Source organism: Phyllobates terribilis, unplaced genomic scaffold, assembly GCF_046119375.1.
Source record: "Phyllobates terribilis strain yellow unplaced genomic scaffold, ASM4611937v1 Scaffold_13__5_contigs__length_258822181, whole genome shotgun sequence".
NCBI classification, from domain to species: domain Eukaryota; kingdom Metazoa; phylum Chordata; class Amphibia; order Anura; family Dendrobatidae; genus Phyllobates; species Phyllobates terribilis.
The window spans coordinates 204,917,468-204,939,327 of NW_027362773.1; the positions used below are offsets into that span (position 1 = coordinate 204,917,468).

The 21,860-nt window shown below is 43.4% G+C and overlaps 1 protein-coding gene across 5 annotated transcripts in view; it reads right to left on the bottom strand.

Annotated features, from left to right (window-relative positions):
• The window catches only part of CDH11 (cadherin 11), a 219,492-nt gene that overhangs the window by 109,309 nt on the left and 88,323 nt on the right, over nt 1-21,860 (bottom strand). Inside the window, exons 2-4 of one of the 5 annotated variants that reach the window (XM_073659158.1) lie at nt 16,652-16,804; nt 16,478-16,557; nt 2,531-2,624 (exon numbers count right to left, since the gene is read on the bottom strand). The exons of 1 other annotated variant lie outside the window; for it this stretch is intronic. The gene's annotated coding sequence lies outside the window, so the exon portion shown is untranslated. The remainder of the gene's footprint in view (nt 1-2,530; nt 2,625-16,477; nt 16,558-16,651; nt 16,805-21,860) is intronic. 3 more of the 5 variants (XM_073659157.1, XM_073659156.1, XM_073659155.1) reach the window with 3 other exon arrangements.

Sequence of the window (21,860 nt, forward strand, 5' to 3'; positions counted from 1 at the left end):
GTGGGCCATGTATTCCAGGACTGGGGATAATGTAGCCATGCATACCAGGAATGGGGATGAGGGGGGCATGCATACCAGGAATGGGGATGAGGGGGCCATGCATACCAGAATTGGGCATAAGGTGGCCATACATACCAGGAATGGGGATGAGGGGGTCATGCATACCAGGGATGGGGATGAGGGGGCCATGCATTCCAGGAATGGGGATGAGGACCGTCTGCTGAATGCCCCTCATTACCAGCGCCACTCTGACAACTTCTCCTACCACGGGAGAAAGAAATGGTAAATGGGCGTGGATTGAGTGTGGCCAGGGGCATGGCCAAAATTTGTCACGACGCGATACGTGCGCTGCATGGTCTGTCCCTCTTTCTCTTCTTCAAAAGTTGGGAGGTATGCTAATAGGCTGTGCACTACATGTATCTGTGTGACTGGTGCCCTAAACAAGCCTGACCCTTGTGTATTTTTAAAACTAAGCAACCACCTCCTCTATGAATGGTCGGTGTGAGGGATCGTTTTTCCAGCATTTTGCACCAGTGCTGCCTCTGCTTTGATCATTGGGGCTGCTGCATCATGCAGTGCATTCATATCTTGACCTGGTGTTGGTAAATGCGGCTGTCTTTTTCTTAAATTTTGCATCCTTTTCGACTCGTTGCATATAATGCAGGAGTAAGGATGTGCCATTATTAGCGCAAACAGCAATGTACATTAGCATGTGCGGATAAAAGGGCATTCTCACTTCCACACTACACGAGTTGTTACTGGCGTATGTGAATAACATTAAAAATCTTGCAAACACAACTCATCATCAGCAGACAGCTTGATACAAATTCCCAGCGTCTTATTCACACATTTACAATTAGTTTTCTGCCTGTCCTCCCACCTGCCCAAGAAACCATGTTTGAAGGATATAGAAAGATCATAACCTAAGACCAGTTCATTTACAGCCATCTCTGCCTGAGACAAACCAAGCATAAGACTTGGCTGTATTACTTACACAAAGATTATGCGTATGCAGTATAGTAACTGTTTGGAGCGATGTATGGTGGCCTTGAGTGGGCAGCATGTCGTCACCAAGTGCTATATTTCTAAGGCCATATGAGCCATAGAAATGGCTCTTGCATTTCAAAACTAAATTCTCAAGAAAATGTTAGATCACATGTCTGCTGGTGGAGTAAAGTTAGACTAAGTCTGTAACGCTAGTCACTACTAGCTGACAAGCCTTGAGGCTGGGTAGTCAAGAGGTCCGAGGTCAAAAGCTAAGAGAGTAAGTCATAGACAGAGGGTTTAGACAAAGGTATAATCAGGAAACAGTCCGAGGTCAATATTCCAAGAATGTAGCGGATTACGACAAAAGGGCTAGGAAAACGGATGGTCAAGAAAAATTGTAGGTCGAGCAGCAAAAATCAGAATGCAAGACTAGGAGCGCAAAGTAAGCACACATCTCATGTGTAAAGCTACAGCTGACAGCAATCTAAGGCAGAGAGCTGGCTAAATAGCCACATAATTACTCTAGACAAGAAACACATGGATGAGGTCCTCTTCCTGATAGTACAGCTAAACTGTCACTCCAGACACGGACAGCTCAGCACGCCCCAACATTTGACTATCCATCACCATACTGACAGCTCAGCATGCCCCTGTCCTAGATTGGATGGCAGTACTGTTATTCACTGCGTTCAGACACTCAGATTGGAGGAATCAGGACAGAGACCTTGTATACTCTTGGAGAAGTGAAGAAATCTCGTTGGTGGCACAGAAGCCTTCAGAACTTCCCATAGAGTAGCACTGCCCCAAAGTTTCCTTGCCATTCCAAGATACACATCCAAGGGGCAGAGAATGAGGAAGAAAAAGGTTTTGGCCTGTAAAAATGGGTGTGATTTGGAAAAAAAAATGCAAAAGTGCGTTTCTCGCAATTCCCTGTACAGCAATGTGAAAAAGTTAATAGAATCCTAGAGCTGGAAGGAACCTCCAGGGTCATCTGGTCCAACCCCCTGGTCAATTCAGGATTCACTAAACCATCGCAGGCAGATGTCTTTCCAGCCTCTGTTTGAAGACTTCCATTGAAGGGGAACTCACCACCTCTCGTGGCCGCCTGTTCCACTCATTGATCACCCTCACTGTCAAAATGTTTTTTCTAATATCTAATCTGTATCTTCTCCCATTCAGTTTCATCCCATTGCTTTTCGCGTTTCCATGTGCAAATGAGAATAAGGATGATCCCTCTACAGTGTGACATCCCTTCAGATATTTGTAGACAGCTATTAAGTCTCCTCTCAGTCTTCTTATTTGGCAAGCTAAACATTTCAACATCCAGATTCTTTAACCCAGTGTTTCTCAACTCCTTTCCTGAAGACCCACCAACAGGTAATGTTTTCAGGATTTCATTAGTACTGCCCAGATGGTAATTCCATCACTTGTACAATGTGAATGGAAATCCTGAAAACATGATCTGTTGGTGGGTCTTGAGGAAAGGAGTTGAGAAACACTGCTTTAACCGTTCCTTGTAGGACATAGTTTGCAGTCTGCTCACCATCCTGGTAGCTCTTTTCTGAAATTGCTCCAGTTTTTCAATGTCTTTTTTAAAATGTGGTGCCCAGAACTGGACAAGGTATTCCAGATGACGTCTGACCAAGGAAAAGAGGGGGATAAGTTGGTAGCTGATACAAAATAATAACAAAAGACTGCAAAAAAACATCAACAATGCAAAGCACTGGTACTGAAAAAGAGTCCAGTGGAAGACACAATGTACGCATCTTCAGACCAGGCGATAGTTATAACATATGCATTAGAGTGCTCCTTAGGGAATTTGGGAAATTAGCCCATGTGCTCTAATTGTTACTGACTGCACAGAGTCCCGTGTAGACAACCCCTTTAAAAATTTAATTCGAAATAGAGATCAACTAACCATCATAGATCTGGCTTCAGAAACCCTAGTTAATTAGTTGTCAGTACTGGAAAAAGCTTTAGGGCTCATTAAGACGTCAGTTTTTCACTTCCAAGATCTATTTATTTTTTTTTTTCACAGATAGCACTCGTGCCTATAACAGTCTATGGGGCTGTTGACTTATCAGACTTTTTCCTCGGACCAAGAGGTCTATGCAAAATCGATATGTCCAAAATTGATCGGAGTGCTATATCAAAATCATCAATGCAACTCTATATAGGGGTCAGGAAAAAAATCTGACAGCACTTGGATGACATCCTTGTGCTGCCCGTTTTTCACTGACTGACAAATAGGAGAAGGTGGGGAAACTTTTTTTTTCTTAACAGTGAAAATAAAAAGTCTGAAACACTGACCAAATTCTGATGAAAATCTCATGACACTCTGATGAAAATCACTCCGTTCCACTTTTCTCGTATTAGAGCCAGTGATCAACACATGAGATAGCAGCTGCAATTCTGAAATCAGCCATGTGGCACTTATTAGGCTGTGTGCTGTTGTTACCATACAATGAAGGTTTTATCATCAGGAAATTATCACTGCCTGGACAACAGTGGACATGAGCCCAGGTCCGACCACGCCCCCCTCCTCTGATTAGCAGCTCACTGACAATACACATAGAGACCCCGGTGTGTGTGGCGTTAGCTTTCTGCTACATCTAAGAACTCTGATTGTGTCACAGGTTCTGCACCCAGTAAACTAAGTGATACGTCGTTGGAATCGGGGTCTCGTTTCCTACATTATGCAGTAGAAAAAAATGGTGACAGATTTGCATTGCAACTTCCCCTACTACGCTTCTATAGGTATCTTCAAAGTCAACCAAGTCCCCCCACCAAAGGAGACTGTAAGCACAAAATGACTGTTCAAACCAAGCACCGGCACTCATGGGACCCTTTTTGTGGCCAAACACTTCAGTGCAACTTCTCACCTACTTTCTTTCCATCAATCTCTGCCCTCCTCTTCATTCATTGACAGCTCTGGCTTTACAGGAGCCAAAAGAAGGCAGAGATGGATGGAAAACAAGTAGATAGGAGGGTGTATTGAACAGCTTGGTTATGCCAAGGGTGCAATGAGAGCTTGTACTTGGTTTGAACAGTCATTTTGTAATGATAGACTGTCTTTAACAGAGGAAAATGTAGTCTTACAAGCCAGCCATGCAAATAGTTATGAAATTCAAATAAAATACATGGGTGCCCCAGATCCCACAGGGATAGTGGTGCTCTTTGTTAGTGGTTATCCATCTTGGTTAAAAAGGAGGGGTCTTAAATTGAGGACCACCTTCCTGGTGGCCCATGTGCCCCAATATAGAAGACAGAAATAGTTTGTTCTCATGAGAAGTTGAAAATAATAATAATAATAATAAGAAGAAGAAGAAGAAGAAGAAAAAAAGAAGAAGAAAAAAAAGAAAAAAGAAGTGACAAATAATAACACACAACATATAATAAGCACAGGATGCAGCACTTGTCATCTACTTTATTACAATCAGATTTACAAGTCTTTGCTCATAGTTGTGGGGTTTCTGCTCATATCCTAATTACAAGCTGTTATTACAATATGCCAAAGTATCAAACACAATTAAAAGCGAACAGCGAGAAGCAGACAACACTCAACAAGGTTAATAGAATGCAGCGAATGGTTACGTGCAATATGTCAGCCGCGGCCAATCAGAAGACGCCCGCTATTAAGATACAATTAACCCCCAAATGTCCTGGAATTCAAATCATTTCCCAGTTGAATATGAAATATTATCGAGCTAATATGGTTGTTATGGACAACGACGCATTATGTGAAGATGAAAATTTCTACTTAAAGGAATATGTCAGCAGATTTTTACTATGGAATCTGACAGTAGAATGATGTAGGGGCAGAGACCCTGATTCCAGGGGTATGTATGGGGGTGGGGAGTCGAAGATATGGTTCATCAAAGTTCCACTGCACTTGTGACCAAATGGTACCATCTACTGAGCAAACTGAGTAAGGTGGAACCGGAAGATGGAGGAAGCGTTTCTGGGGGGATGAATTTGAAGAGAGCACCAGGTCGGATGATAGCTGTGGTGCATTTATCAAATAAAAAAGGGCGGAACGACAAGGCCGGAAGACAGTTGGCGGCACCTAATGGGAGATGAAGGATGTGTGAGCGGTGGAACGCAGAGGCAGGGTGACTAAGAAGTGGCCAAAGAGATGTTGTTGGTCAAGCACCAAAGTCCAGACTACGTCGGTCAAGACCCAAGCCCCAGATGGTGCCGGTCAAGACCCAAAGCCCAGTCATTACCAGTTGGGAACCGATAACTGGAAGCCACAGGTCAAGCACCAAAGGTCAAACTTTGATCATCATGCGGGGCCGTATTTCTGCCGTGGTGACCAGGAGACGTGAGTGAACCTCACCATTACTTCCAGCGTAGACGCACAGTACAGGGTGGAGAGCTATGGAAGGGACCGGGGCCGGTCAGTGTGAGGAACACATGTAGAGTATTAAATGACTGGCTGACCCCTGTTATTGCCAGTAAATTAATCAAAAATGTTTGAAGGAAATATTGCAGTAACGGGACAATCGTTGTGCGTGCCGCCCATGAAAGTTGAAGCAGAAAAACATTAAAGTACCATTCACACTGAGAGATAGTTAGAACAGAGAATAAGATATTGAAACTGTTAAATTGTTGCTAATATTGTGTGACGTGATGCCCTGTACCCAAACAACTAACTGTTTCCATAATTAACAATTTAATTTCCTTGTTAGGAAAATAAATAGCTTAGTAGTTTCCACCTCGTCTACATCTGCGTGTTGCATCCTAGTAACCGGTTCACCGATGTGTCACTTACTGGGCAGCTTGGTTGAGTTTTGATAAAATCTCTGCTTAGTTCCAGTTCGTTAAGAAGCTTTCAGTTACTACTCAGCAAGAATCCACATTCTGCTTATAAATCACAGTACGGGAAGATCTGTCAGATTCTCCATGGTCCCCTCTCCCATAGTTAGAGAAAGTCTCAAAGGGTAAGGTCACACGACCGTTTTCTCTCCACAAAAAAACTAAAAATGATCCAATTTTTCTGATCAGATTCTGATCAGAGCTTGATCAGAGTTTGTTCAGATCTTTTTCAGAGTTTGATCAGAGTTTGATCAAAGTTTGATTAGAGTTTGATCAGAGTTTGATCAGAGTTTGTTCAGAGTTTGATCAGAGTTTGATCAGAGTTTGATCAGAGCTTGATTAAAGTTTGCTCAGAATTTGATCAGAGTTTGATTAGAGCTTGATCAGTGTTTAATCAGAGATTGATTGGAGCTTGATCAGAGTTTAATTAGAGCTTGATCAGAGTTTAACTAGAGCTTGATCAGCGTTTGATCAAAATTTGATTAGAGGTTGATCAGAATTTGATCAGAGCTTGATTAGAGTTTGATTAGAGCTTGATAAAAGTTTGATCAGAGCTTGATTAGAGCTTGATCAAAGTTTGCTCAGAGTTTGATTAGAGCTTGTTCAGCGTTTGATCAGAGTTTGATCAGAGCTTGATTAAAGTTTGCTCAGAATTTGATCAGAGTTTGATCAGAGTTTGTTTAGAGCTTGATGAGAGTTTGATTAGAGCTTGATCAGAGTTTAATTAGAGCTTGATCAGAGATTGATTGAAGCTTTATCAGTGTTTAATCAGAGATTGATTGGAGCTTGATCAGAGTTTAATTAGTGCTTGATCAGAGTTTAATTGGAGCTTGATCAGTGTTTGAACAAAATTTGATTAGAGGTTGATCAGAGTTTGATCAGAGCTTGATTAGAGTTTGATTAGAGCTTGATAAAAGTTTGATCAGAGCTTGATTAGAGCTTGATCAAAGTTTGCTCAGAGTTTGATTAGAGCTTGTTCAGCATTTGATCAGAGTTTGATCAGAGCTTGATTAAAGTTTGCTCAGAATTTGATCAGAGTTTGTTTAGAGCTTGATGAGAGTTTGATTAGAGCTTGATCAGAGTTTAATTAGAGCTTGATCAGAGATTGATTGGAGCTTGATCAGAGTTTAATTAGAGCTTGATCAGAGTTTAATTAGAGCTTGATCAGAGTTTGATCACCGTTTGATCAAAATTTGATTAGAGTTTGATCAGAGCTTGATCAGAGTTTGATTAGAGCTAGATCAAAGTTTGATCAGAGCTTGATTAGAGCTTGATCAGAGTTTGCTCAGAGTTTGATTAGAGCTTGATCAGAGTTTGCTCAGAGTTTGATTAGAGCTTGATCAGAGTTTGATCAGAGTTTGATTAGAGTTTGCTCAGAATTTGATCACAGTTTGATCAAAGTTTGATTAGAGTTTAATCAGAGTTTGATCATAGTTTGATCAGAGCTTGATTAGAGCTTGATCAGAGTTTGATGAGAGTTTGATTAGAGCTTGATCAGAGTTTAATTAGAGCTTGATCAGAGTTTGATCAGAGTTTGATCGGAGACTGATTAGAGCTTGATCAGAGTTTGATCAGAGCTGGATCAGAGTTTGATTAGAGCTTGATCAGAGTTTGCTCAGAGCTTGATCAGAGTTTGATCAGAGCTTGATCAAAGTTTGATCAGAGCTTGATCAGAGTATGATCAGACCTGGATCACAGCTTGATCAGAGTTTGATCAGAGTTTGATTAGAGCTTGATCAGAGTTTGATCAGCATATGATCAGAGCTTGATCAGAGTTTGATTAGAGCTTGATCAAAGTTTGATCAGAGCTTGATTAGAGTTTGATCAGAATTTGATCAGAGTTTGATCAGAGTATGATCAGAGCTTGATCAGAGTTTGATTAGATCCATTTTGTTTCAGTGTTTGTTCAGAGTGGGGTCAGTTTTTCTTGGAGGTGGAGACTGGAGAGAGAAAAAAAAGTTTCTCCACCTTCTCCATTATGTTTTCTATAGACCTCTTGACTTGCATTGCCAATTTTGATCTGACACTCTGCTCAAAATCGGACATGTCACCGATATTTTTCCTTGGACTGCTTGACCCAAGGAAAAAAATCAGACATATGCACGTCCCCACATAATAACATGAGTGCAAGTGCTATCCGTGACAACTACAGATAACACTCGCCCGATATAACTGGTTGTGTGCACGAGCCCTAACACAGGTTGTTTGTAGAGTATGGATTCTTGCTGACGAGCAGATTCTTAGGGAGCTTGAACTAAGTACCTAACTGTATGGTGCTTGGGAGAGACGGAGTCAAAATAAGCAAAAGCTAATCAATAATAAATAAAAAAAAGTTTAGTTAGTTAAACTTTAGAGGGGAAATATTCTATGATACTATCCAACATTAAATAGACATTTTGTTTAAATTAAGTTTTTAAGTTAAATGTATCACTTTGCAAAAATTATGAGTGTTTTTTTTTCTTCCATGTCACAATCTTTATTAGAAATTAAAAATAAGAATAAGAAATCTTGTAATTATCACACCAGCCACTTGTTTTTTTTAAGACTCTTACTTCTTGGTGTTTCAGGAAATGCACATGCACATTAGTTTCAATGAACAGACTCCTCCTCTATCTTTTGTATTGAAGCATCTAATGAGCGTGTGCAAAGGTCATTGTGAAGAGAGAGGGAGGAGTTGAGCTGTGACATTGCCTATTCTGTTTGCAAGATCTTGTGTTATCAGCTGTGAATAGAGGTGTTATCAATCATTGTACAGGAGGAGGAGGTGAGCTGTGACATTGCCTATTCTGATTGGAAGATCCTGTGTTATCATCGGTGTATAGAGGTGTTATCAGTCATTGTACAGGAGGAGGAGGATGTGAGCTGTGATATTGTGAATGGTGGATCCTGTGTTATCTAGTGTATATAAAGGTGTTATCAGTCATTGTACAGGAGGAGGAGGAGGTGAGCTGTGTTATCAGCTGTGAATAGAGGTGTTATCAATCATTGTACAGGAGGAGGAGGTGAGCTGTGACATTGCCTATTCTGATTGGAAGATCCTGTGTTATCAGGGGTGTATAGAGGTGTTATCAGTCATTGTACAATAGGAGGAGGATGTGAGCTGTGATATCACCTATTGGGAATGGTAGATCCTGCGTTATCTAGTGTATATAAAGGTGTTATCAGTCATTTTACTGGAGGAGGAGGAGGTGAGCTGTGTTATCAGCTGTGAAAAGAGGTGTTATTAGTCATTGTACCAGAGGAGAAGGTGAGCTGTGACATTGCCTATTCTGATTGGAAGATCATTTGTGATCAGTGGTGTATAGAGGTGTTATCAGTCATTGTACAAGAGGAGGTGAGTTGTGACATCGTCTATTCTGATTGGAAGATCCTGTGTCATCAGCAGAGTATAGAGGCGTTATCAGTCATTGTAACTCTGCCTCTGATGATAAGGAAACTGTTATAAACCCTTCCTAAAGGAGGAGTCTAAAAAAGTCCTGGTAGTCAGTGCGAAAATTGCAAAATTTCTATTTTTTTAATAAAGATCTTGATATGAAAAAAAGCCCACATTAAGAAACACATGTAATACAAAGCCTGATTTATACAATGGGTCATTTTCTGACTACACAATCCCTTTTAAATAAGATTTTTGTGAATCCGTTCATTAGATCCTAGTAGCAAGGGATTAGCTCTAAAATCAGCTTTAAGTGGGTGTCACGCTTCTACCCAAAGCAAGATGGCGGACGGCGAAACATGAGGGAGAGGAAGCTCTGCCACTAGGGAATGATTCTTTCACCCCGTGCGGTGATCAGGTTCCTATCCATGTCTTACCCTAAGTTCCACCCAAGTGAGTAGGACAGCAGGAACACTAGTCCTGCTCTACTGTAAAGATACAGAGGGGAAACAGACAGGGATAAAATAAAACCACAATCATACAAAAACACTCTCAAACATTTGAATGGGAAATAGGAAGGACCAGGTGAGGAAATCAAATGGGAATAGACACTGGGAGGCACACAGAACCAACTACACACAGATATCTCCTGAAACAACTCCTCCTTTCTCAGCTCACTCCTCCAGCTCCAAACCAGGTAGTTGTTAGCTATCCCTGGCAACAACTCTAGCTCCAAACCAGGTAGCTGCAAGCTATCACTGGCAACAACTCTAGCTCCAAACCAGGTAGTTGCAAGCTATTACTGGCAACAACTGATGCTTAGAGGACAGTGATGAACTCAGGACAGCTGAGACAACTCAGGACGGAGAGCATCAGCAGACAAACATGACTGTTTAACCCTTGCAAGAACAGAACAAGAAAAACCTGAACTGCTAATAGGAAGGTGAAGCAGTTTACGTGTAACCAGATGCCACGATCTTCTGTCTCAGCATCCCCGTGACAGTGGGTTTGACTTTAGCTGGATCATTGGGGTTCAAGATCGTGTTAGACCACTAGAAGGTCCTCTGGTGGGCCAGTTTGACCGTGGTCCAATGTCTAGGAACGAGTTAACTAACCCACCCTCTACAAAACACGGCAGCAGTGCTTTAAGCACTCATTAAAACCATACTTTGTAGACACATATTAAGGGATCAGTGCCCTTGAAATGCACATTAAATTCGCAGTATTAAACAAAGTCACAGAAGAGAACAGCACCCTCTAAATGCACATAAAATCACCATATTTAGCAACCTATTGAAATGACTGTGGCATGCATCCACCATTAACAATGCTGAATTAATTGCCTATGTGTGACTAACACTAGTTTAAACCTTTCATTAAATTTTCAGATTAATTCTAACAAAACAGGCAAATGTTTCCTCCTAATCTAAAAAAGAAGCACGTAATCACGAAAAAAAAATAAAAATAAAGCAATTTCTAAATATTTTTCAGCTTCGGAATTAATTATTTTGCAGGAGAATATCGCAGCGAAATGAGCAGTTACCTCCCGAACCTCCAATCAGACGTTCGCTTCCAACATGGCGGAGAGAGAAGAGAGCTAATTGATAATTGGTAGTTACGGGTCACCTAACGTTTGCACTCTGCGGGTGAATATCTCCCATGCTGTCAGAAGAGGAGTAACATTGACGAAGCACTTTAACTAATGTGAAACTGTTTGCAAAGTTGACACTTTACCGAGATGATTACTTCAAAGTCTCTCCAGGAAAAGTGACACAATGAGTGGCACTGGGTCTCATTAGAAGACATTCATGAAGCAACATGTAAAAATCCACTCAAAATGCTAATTCCTGAATTGTCATCTTCTACTCTCTGCAATACGGCTCCTCAGGGGCGGTGTCACGGGCATATCAAGTGTGAAAGACAGTCGCTCTGGATCCGGCTGTAGGACGTCACTGCCCTTGGCATTGGAAATGCCTTCTTCATCCTCTCATTTCTGTAGTATAGTGATATCCTTCTCCCTTTAGGACCCAGTAGCGACCTTCTCCTTCCGCTGCTAATTGACACACCCTTGCTTGGTAGTTAAAAACTCTCAGTTTTTCCAGAGAGTCACCGGTGATATTTCTATGTTCCTCTGTCCAAGCTTTGAGTACTAGTAGTCGACTAGTTTCTTCTTGGACTTCCCTTGGAGGACAGTTGGTGTTATCTCTCTGGTGTCTGCTCAAGCTAAGTGCATCCCCTTTGTTTGTTTACATTGTTGTCTTTAGTTTGTAGTGGGGCCTGACTAGTGTTCACCCCTTTCGCTCACTACCTAGGGCCTAGCTCTAGGGACATTCAGGGATTAGGTTCCTGCTCGGTGATAGGTGCGGAACCTATATAGGGATGATAGGGTCGGCAGGGTGATATTAGATCAGCCTACGGGGTTTCCACTCCCCCTTTCCCTAGTTGTTGGGCTCCCTTCCCCCTTTTCCCATCATTGTACACTTGTTCCTTCCCTCACCTTGCGTGACAGGCGGTCATTTATCTTTTCCAGACTTCTGATTGGCTGATCAGCTTCCTATGCTCAAGTATATTCATCTATTATCATATCTCCACCACATTTGCTATTGAAGACACAAAGAAAGATATCACTGTGGCAGGGGAGAAACCGGGTCATTGTCAAGCCTGTGCCACAGCTGATTAGTGACATTCTAGGTGCCATCAAGCCAGTTTTCCTTGCACAGGGTATTTAAAGGGAATTTTTCAGCAGATTTTTCTATGTAATCCAAGAGCAGTACAACATAGAGCAAGAGAGCCTGATTCCAGCCACGTGTCACTTACTGGACTACTTGGCGGAGTTTTGATAAAATCCCTGTTTTATCTGCTGTAGATGTAGCACTGCTCAGAATGTTAAACTGTGTATAACCCCGCCCCCACCGCTGATTGGCAGTTACACTGTACATTGTCTGCAAGCTGCCAATCAGTGGTGGGGGCACGGTTACACAGATAAGCCTGACTGGATGGCACATGAGACCTAGTCCTCTACTGATAATCTCCTGCTGATAAAGCACTAATTTTATTGAAACTACTGCACACAGCCAAGTAAGTGACACATTGCTGGAATCAGGCTTTCTTGCCCTATATTATGCTGCTCTCAGATTAATTAGCAAAAATCTGCTGACAGATTCCCTTCAAATACAGAGCTAGGTCTGCAAACTGATTCTTTGTTCTAGGTTATGGAAGGACTAGTCAAGTATCACCTTAGGCATCTCCACTTCTCTGGGGATTTTGAAGGAAGGAAGTTGACTGCTCACTTCAATAGCTAAGCCAGCCCCCTTCTCTTACACAGCCAATGCAAAGTAAGGGGGCTTGCTTAGCTATTAGAAAGTTAAGTCAGCCAGCCCCTTCACCAGCCAGCCAGTCTACAAGCCAATTCACACTCTCACCCAAGTCTCTAGTTGAGGCAACTCCACTTATCAACACAAGAGAGCGTGTGTTCCGTATACTGGATTACTGCTCGTTCCAATAGCTAAGCCAGCCCCTTTCTATTGTACAGTCAACGCATAATAAGGGGGCTTTCTTAGCTATTGAAATGAACATTCAGCCAGCCTCTTCACCAGCCAGCCAGTCAACAAGCCCATTCACACTCAGTATCATCCGAGACAGATATCTCTCTCTAGTGAAAGCAACTCCACATCTCGACACAGGAGAGGGGGTGTTTCGGAAGCTGAATTATTGCTCAATTCAATTGCTAAGCCAGCCCCCTTCTATTGTACGACCAATGCATAATAAGGGGGCTTGCTTAGCTATTGATAAGAATAGCCAGCCTCTTCACCAGCAAGCCAGTCTACAAGCCCATTCACACTCAGTCTCACCCGTGACTGATATCTCTCTAATTAATTCAAATTCACGTTTCAACACAGGAGAGGGTGTGTCCCGGGAAGCTGGATTACTGCTCACTTCAATAGCTAAGCCAGCCCCCTTCTATTGTACAGCCAATGCATAGACAAACAAGAGGGCTTGCTTCGCTACTGAAATGAACAGTCAGCCAGCCACTTCACCAGCCAGCCAGCCAAACCAGGCCCTTTCTCTAACCCCGCCAGTGCACAGAGAGAGAAGGAGGCTGGCTTAGCTTTGCAATGGAACATTTACCCAGCCCTTTCACCAACCAACCAACTCATTCACACTCAGCCTTACTTTTCCTATTATGGTAAAGGCAGCTTCTCGTGAGATGACCGGTCAGTGTTTGATTGCTCATTTCAAAACCAAGCCCCTTCTCTATTAAAAATAAAGGGGCTGGCTTTTATGAAGCAATACATTTAAATTCTAAAATGAAAATATATTAAAAATGTCAAAATGTAGAAATTTACTAATGAAACTTCAGAGTCCTTGCTCCATAACCATAACCCTTGCATTTCCACCCCATCAAGCTTTATATTTTGCAATCATGCAATTTGTAAACTCTTTGCACACGCATCGCCTAAAATCCATAACAATGACCCCAACACATCTTTGTACACAGCAATTTCTTTTTTTTTCTTCCAGAGGAGCATCCTGGCACCTCTCCAGAAGATGGATGTCAGAATATATTGTGATGCCGGCAGTGATTGAAATTGCGGAAGATTTTTCATTTGCTATTTTCAGTATTGGAGATATTTGACTCGGGGGATTTGCATAAAGCGCACCTGCGTTCAGTATTCCTCTGCACAGATCAATGCTCTGCAGCTCATCCTAATTCCAGCGTTATCCCCGCAGAGCACTAACAGACAAAGGTTATCATCGCTTCTCAACTGCAGGACTGCCAGGAAGATAGAGGCAACATTCCCACTGACTGCTGCTTCAGAACCTCTTCAGGATGGGCTGTACAATTAACACAAGCGTCCCCTCCTCAACCCAAAAGCTGAGCAGTGACTCTTATGATCGTGTGATGGGCTGTAAAGAGAAGGGATTGCAAATAATTTCTTACTATTTTCCATATATGATTATGGGAATGGTCATCTATCCGGAGGTTCTGCATTTAGAGATATCAGCTCAAGGAGGAGGAGGAGGAGGAGGTAAACTGTGCAGAGATCATTGTATAGGAGAAAATGAGGTGAGCTGTTATATCACCTATTGTGAATGGTGGATCCTGTGTTATCTACTATATAAAGAGGTGTTACTAGTCATTGTACAGGAGGAGGAGGAGGTGAGCTGTGATATCTCATATTGTTAATGGTGGGTCCTGTGTTATCTACTGTATATATAGGTGTTATCAGTCATTATACAGGAGGAGGAGGAGGTGAGCTGTGATATCACCTATTCTGAATGGTGGATCCTGGGTTATCTACTATATATAGAGGTGTTACTAGTCATTGTAAAGGAGGAGGAGGAGAGCTGTGATATCTCCTATTGTGAATGGTGGATCCTGTGTTATCTGCTATATAGAGAGGTGTTACTAGTCATTGTACAGGAGGAGGAGGAGGTGAGCTGTGATATCACCTGTTGTGAATGGTGGATCCTGTGTTATCTACTATATATAGAGGTGTTACTAGTCATTGTAAAGGAGGAGGAGGAGAGCTGTGATATCACCTATTGTGAATGGTGGGTCCTGTGTTATCTACTGTACATAGAGGTGTTATCAGTCATTGTACAGGAGGAGGAGGTGAGCTGTGATGTCACGTATTGTGAAAGGTGGATGCTGTGTTATCTACTGTATATAGAGGTGTTATCAGTCATTGTACAGGAGGAGGAGGTGAGCTGTGACATCACCTATTGTGAATGCTGGATCCTGTGTTATCTACTGTACATAGAGGTGTTATCAATCATTGTACAGGAGGAGGAGGAGGTGAGCTGTGATGTCACCTATTGTGCATGGTGGATCCCGTGTTAGCTATATATTAGTAGTGTTGAGCCACCCCCGTAGTGTTCGGGTTCGGTTCGGTTCGTCGAACACCGGGATGTTCGTGGAACTGTTCGTCGAACACCTTAGAACACTGTCAAACACCGTCGAACACCGTTAAAACCAATGGCAGGCAAACAAAAACACATAGAAAACACCTTCAAAGGTGTCCAAAAGCTGACAAACTGCTCAGAAGACACTCTGTTTAAAAAAGCCGACCGGCAATTCATCAGCGGCATACACCGGTACCCGACAATTTCTAACAGAAAGAATAGAGCTTCACACATAGATTAGATAGATAGAAACATGTCAGTCACATATATATGAAGTACAGTGACAGTGTTGATTATTGTACTTGTCATTTAGTGTTAAAATAAAGGATTTATTAAAAAAAAAATTGGCATGGGGTTCCCCGTAATTTTAGTCTCTAGCGGAGGTTAAGCAGACGGCTGGGGCAGATGTTTGAAGCCTGGGAAGGGGGTAATACCCACGGAGCTTCCCAGGCTACTAATATCAGCCCCCAGCTGAATACCTAGCCTTTACTAGCTATTAAAATGGGGGACCCCAAAACAAATGACGTGGGGTCCCCCCTATTTTAATAGCTAGCAAAGGCTAGGCAGACAGCTGGGGGCTGATATTAATAGCCCAGGAAGGGTGCAATGAATATTGGCCCCCTCCCAGGCTAGAAACACCAGCCGTCAGCCGCCCCAGAAATGGCGCATCCATAGGATGCGCCAATTCTGGCACTTAGTCTCGCTCTTCCCACTGCCCTGTAGCGGTGGCAGTGGGGTAATAGGGCTGGGGTTGATGTCAGCTTATATCAAGCCCAGGTTAGTAACGGAGAGGCGTCTATAAGACACCCCCATGAACAGCCAAATTTTTTGCAAATCGTTCTGGTTCGTCAAACGGCTCGAACACCGCCCAAAACAGCTCGAATTTGAGATTGGCGAACAGTTCTAGTGGAAAACCTCTCATCTCTATATATTAGTGTCACCTATCGCGATCTGTGATGATAATGAGTTGACTGCTACAAAACAAGAAGGGTCAGTGGCCAAGGTGAAAACTGGAAGATTTCAGGACATAATTTTAATATAGATAATTACAGAAAAGATAATAAAAATATTAATTTACTATAAAAAACTTGACATTAGCAAAAGGTCATTTTGTGATCACACATTTCCTTTCAGGTGATGTTGTACCATAAAAACCATCTACATCATCTCTTAGCCCTCTTTAGATTAAATATTTTCTATAATGTTGACTGCGATAGGCACATTTTTATGTACTCAAGTTTTACAAAAGTCTGTGTTCTGGAGTATACAGATTTTTTGTAATTCGATACGGGCAAATTCAGCAAATCTTGCTGAACAGTAGAGAGCTGGCGAAAAGTTACAAATAAATGAAAAAATAAATAAAAAATAAATAAATGAAAAAAATATACTTACCTTAGACCTCAAAGCATAATAAGGAACATTTTACATTTTAGGAAAATAACTTCTCTGCAAATCGAACTTCCAGGTAAAATCTGCAAGAACAGAAAAATTCAAATTGTGACTGATCTGCTCATCTCTAGATACGATCATTTACCCCCCAAATAATTGGGCTCATCTACACTTTACATTTCTGTGGTTCCAGATCCCATCTGTTTTTTTTTCGGTGTTGAAGGTCATTATCGAAACCCCAGATATTTCTTGCATCTTGAAGGCTTCTATGCGCACATTCTTCTCATGCACTTGTACATGTACATCAAGGTGTCTCTACATTCTCAGTCTCTTCTCAACAAAAAGGTGACAACAGAGACAGCTCATTAGAAATGTGTTACTTTTCACGTCGAGCTCCAATTTATATTTAGAAATTATATAATGACTTTAAGAAATGTATGGAAAAGTGATATCTTCAGTAATGAGACTCCCCGACCTGGTTTTAGGACAGAACAAAAAATTCAGCATAGAATTACTCAAATTTTCAGTAATTTTTCACTGGCAAATTTCTGTCGACAACTAAAGTTATAGAGGATGTTCCAAACACTTTGTAGAAGAAGACTATAAGAGACTTATGATTAGTGTTGAGCCACCCCCGTAGTGTTCGAGTTCGGTTCGGTTCGTCGAACACCCTTGTGTTCGCCGAACTGTTCGTCGAACTGTTCGTCGAACACCTTCGAACACCGTTAAAACCAATGGCAGGCAAACAAAAACACATAGAAACACATAGAAAACACCTTCAAAGGTGTCCAAAAGCTGACAAACTGCTCAGAAGACACAACTAACACATGGAAAAGTGACAAGTACATATAGTCATGCGAAAAGAAAAGAGGTGGAGGAGTAAAAGGAGGGGGAGACACAGATATAGGCATGTCATGCCCTTCTAAAATCCAAAAAGTGAGAAGCCGAGACGGCCAGTCCGCTCCTGCCCGTGCCACCTCCGTGTCGCCGGGTTTGTGCCAGAGCCGCGGTGAACCCTGACGGCCAGCCCCCCTCTCCCAATACTGGTGCCTGTCCGCTGGTGGGTCGAGAGAGCCCCCCTGTGGTGGAGGCAGCTCTAAGCTTTTTAATTTAAATTGTCCCTCTAATTTGAATGAATACACTTTAAATCCATTTACAAGGATCTATTGGAGGGCAAGTCTCATGCCAGCAGCCGCGTAATTCCAGCTCCAGTAGCGTCCACTAAAGCTGCTGCAGTTAAAAAGCTTTTATAAGGATCGAGCTCGGCTGTCCACCGCAAGGCATCCTAGTGCCAGTCCCAGCCCCTATGCCTTGGGGTGCCTCCTGATGCTCTTCACTAAGTATCCCGTGGTCCCGAAGCATTTCCTTTGAAAAAATTAAGTGTCCAAACTACAGGTGGTGTAGCTTGCTTAACAGCCGGGATAATCCGCTGACTAGCAGACACTGCTACTAGGCACAAAGTATTTCCTGGGCTAGATGCAGTTAAAAATTTGTAAGTAGATACTCTCGTTGGATGCTGAGAAAGCATTCCATAGAGTCTCCTGGCACGCCATATATGATTCTCTTAAAAAGCTTGGGGTAGGGGTCTAGGGGACCCTTTTATAGCCAAAATCACGGCCCTGTATCACAATACGTCACCTAGGCTGAAGATAAATGGAACTGTAGCACCGAGGGCTCGGTTGCTACAGACGTATTGCACCTCACCCAGAGGTGTGATATCTCACTCTCAGATAAGGATGGAGTGTGGATCAGGACCCGACACCTGCATGCATTACACCACATTGCCGTGGGGCAGGGCGACCAATATGCCCCTGAGATGGGCACGACAGTCCCTGTCCCTGGCTGGAGTGGGGGGAGGGAACACTGAGGAAGGGGAACCCTGCAGTGCAGGAGCAGGGAGGAAGCAGTTCCTGGGTGCATTGAGAAGGGAGTATAAAAGGTGGGCACCATCTTAGTTCAGTGCAGAGAAGTCTGAGCAGAAGTGGCAGGGAGCAGTGGCTCTGCATGAGCTCTGCTCCGGAGGCGGGCCTAGTAACAGAGGCCCAGGCCTGCAAGAGGGAGAAGGAAGGAAGAGGAGCAGAGAAGGCTCCAGGAACGAGGAATGAAGGGATCCCAGGGGTGCGGACGGGCGAGTCGCCACCGCACGCCCGAATCCACCTGCGTGGAGGGGTCAGGCCAAAGGGGGAGACCGGTCCCCGAACTAGTGGAGGCAGGAAACGACCCTCAGCTAGAAACCGGAGGCTCTGACATTTTATGTGGCGCAGCCCCTTGCTCCACCCGCTAGGAAGGCACCACATAGGGTCAGGGAAACTGGCGCCAAGTTTACCAAGAGGAGGCCCGAGGCAGCCGGACAGAAGTGTTGGAAAGAAAGGCCAGACAAAGGACACACAAAGGGGGTCCTGTGAAGCGCTCCAAAGTTATCTGGGAGTTGTCTGAGCCCCTCACCTGGTGAGCACAGTACGACGTGGGCAGCCGTTACCTGCAGACGTGGTCTGGATAATAAGAACTGTGAGTAAAGGCCCTGAACTGCATCACTGACTCCGTGTCGTTACTGCTGCTGCCCTGCACCATCACCCCCATCCTCCGCATACACTGCCCTGAGGCTATACTCCTCCCGTGGGGAGTTATGCTACGCTCTGCTGCACCCACAACACCAGCCTTAGCGGTCTGCCCTGTAGCGGCGGTTCACTCTGACCGCAATCCACGGGTGGCGTAGTCGGACATTTAAACATCAAAACCACATGAATAGTTCCGCCACTGGTTTGACCGCCCTGAGCCACGGAACCGGATCGCCGCCACGAAGACTACAACCACCAGCATCCACCAAAAAGGGTCCGGCTCCGGGTGTCCCAAGGCACAGGGGGTGCGTCAGAACATTTTCATCACCTTTCACAATCACCAATGGGACAAGGCAGGGATGTCCTCTGTCCCCTCTCTTATACATCCTAGTGACGGAGCACCTGCTCTCATCAATTCGCCATAACCCCAATATTAGGTGGATTGAGGTGGGAGGCACCGAGTACAAGTGCTCTCTATTTGCTGATGATGTCCTAGTATATATCACTCAATCACATATATCCATCCCTGCTGTTATGGCTGAAATAGATCACTTTGTTACATGGTAAAATTTAAAATCAATGCAGCGAAGTCTGAGGCCCTCGATGTCTCCCTCCCTAAATCCATATAGGATTCCATCCAGTCCAACTTTCCCTTTGCCTGGCCCTCACAGGGTATCAAATACTTAGGAATTCCTATTCATAGAGACCTCTCCCATCTATGTTATCTTAATTTTGGGCCCTTTATTGAACAACTCCATACAGACCACGGTTGGCAAGTTAGAACTGTAAGATTCACTACGTGAACCACTGGTGTTTTGTGGAAAAGCACATGTACACCGCGTTCCAAATTATTATGCAAAAAGTGTTTAGGAGTGATAAGGGAAGAATTTGTTTGTTTGTCAGTTAAACTCATTGATGGTGATGTGTGTCAGGGCTCTTTATATCACTGTAAGCAATTGCAGACACCTGTGCTAATTAGTTTGGCAGGTGTGTCCAATGAAAGGCAAGACTACTTAAGAAGGCTCTCTCACATTATTAAGCAGCCTACATTTTCTGCCAAAATGGGAAAGAAAAAGGATGTGTCGGCTGCTGAGAAGCAACAAATTGTGGAGTGTTTAGGTCAAGGCATGACTACAATCAACATTGTGCGATGATCAGGATGAAGTGTCTTGGCAATCAAGAAGTATGTAGCTGATTCACAGTACACACGTGTGCGTGCTGATAAGGGCAAATTGAGGACTCTTTCCTACAGGCAATTACGTCAGGTTGAAACAGCAGCGGCAAAAAAGCCTTGTCATAGCAGCAGACAAGTTTTTGAAGCTGCTTGTGCCTCCAACGTCCCCCGAACAACAAGATGCAGGGTCCTTCAGAGGTTTGCAGCTGTGCATATGCCATCCTGTCGACCTCCTCTATCCACTTTACACAAGCAGAAACGGCTCCAGTGGGCCAAACATTACATGAAGACTGATTTCAAAACTGTTTTGTTCACGGATGAGTGCCGTGCAGCGCTCGATGGTCCAGATGAATGGAGTGGAGGATGGCTGGTTGATGGACACCCCACGCAAACACGGCTACAGCGCCAACAAGGAGGAGGTGGAGTAATGTTTTGGGCTGGAATCATGGGGAGAGAGATTGTCGGCCCCTTTAGGATCCCTGAAGGCGCTAAAGATGAACTCCATAATGTATGTGGATTTTCTCAAACAGCACTTCCTGCCATGGTTCAAGAAGAAGAACCGTGTATTTCACAGCAAGATCATTTTTCTGCATGATAATGCACCATCTCATGCTGCACATAAAACATCTGCATCTCTGGCTGATATGGGCATAAAAGGGGACAAACTTATGGTGTGACCCCCATGCTCCCCTGACCTCTACCCCATTCAGAACCTTTGGAGCATCATTAAAAGGAGTGTCTATGATGGCGGGAGGCAGTTCACATCTAAGCAACAGCTCTGGGAGGGTATTCTGTCCTCATGCAAAACAATTGAAGCAGAAACCATCCAAAACCTGACAAATTCAATGGACGAGAGAGTTCAGAAGCTCCTTTCGAACAAGGGGTCCTATGTGAAAATGTAACATCACCTAGAATAAAGTTTTGAGTTGAAAACTGTTTGATTTCAGTTTCTAACAACCTGCTAATGCTTATAATTTCAAAAATGACCATTTTTTTGGTCTTTATTAAAATGAAAAGGTTGATCGAAAAGTTTGGGGGATCTAAGAGTGTGGCAACCCAGTAGTCATGATTACTTCGAATTCTGACAATATGAGGGTCATGCTGCAGGTAGTGCAGCAAGAAGGCACTTATGTGTCTTGCGCATCTCGGAGCCCCAAAATTATTTTCCGGGCTAGATGCAGCTAAAAATTATTTTTAATTTTAAATCTGGTGAAGCTTATTATAGATGGCCTAATAGGATCAGTGCTGCACACTGCTACAAAGCCCAAATTATTTTCCAGTCAAGATACAGATAAACATGATTAGTAATTTGAAAGCTTAAAACGGTTGGTAGGGTGATTTTAACCAATCATCAAGCTTTTACTCTCCCCAGGATGACACAGGGGTAGAAAAGTCGTTTCGGATCCATGATTTGTTCATCTTTATGAACGTGAGTCTGTCTACATTATCAGTGGAGAGCCGCGTGTGCTTATCTGTCAGCACACCACCAGCAGCGCTGAACACACGTTCAGACAGAACGCTGGCTGCGGGGCATGACAAGATCTCCAAGGCGTAAGTGGCTAGCTCCGGCCATTTATCCAGATTGGAAGCCCAAAAAGAGCAAGGGTCCAGTGACACAGTCGTGGCTTCAATGTTTACTTGGAGATACTCCTGT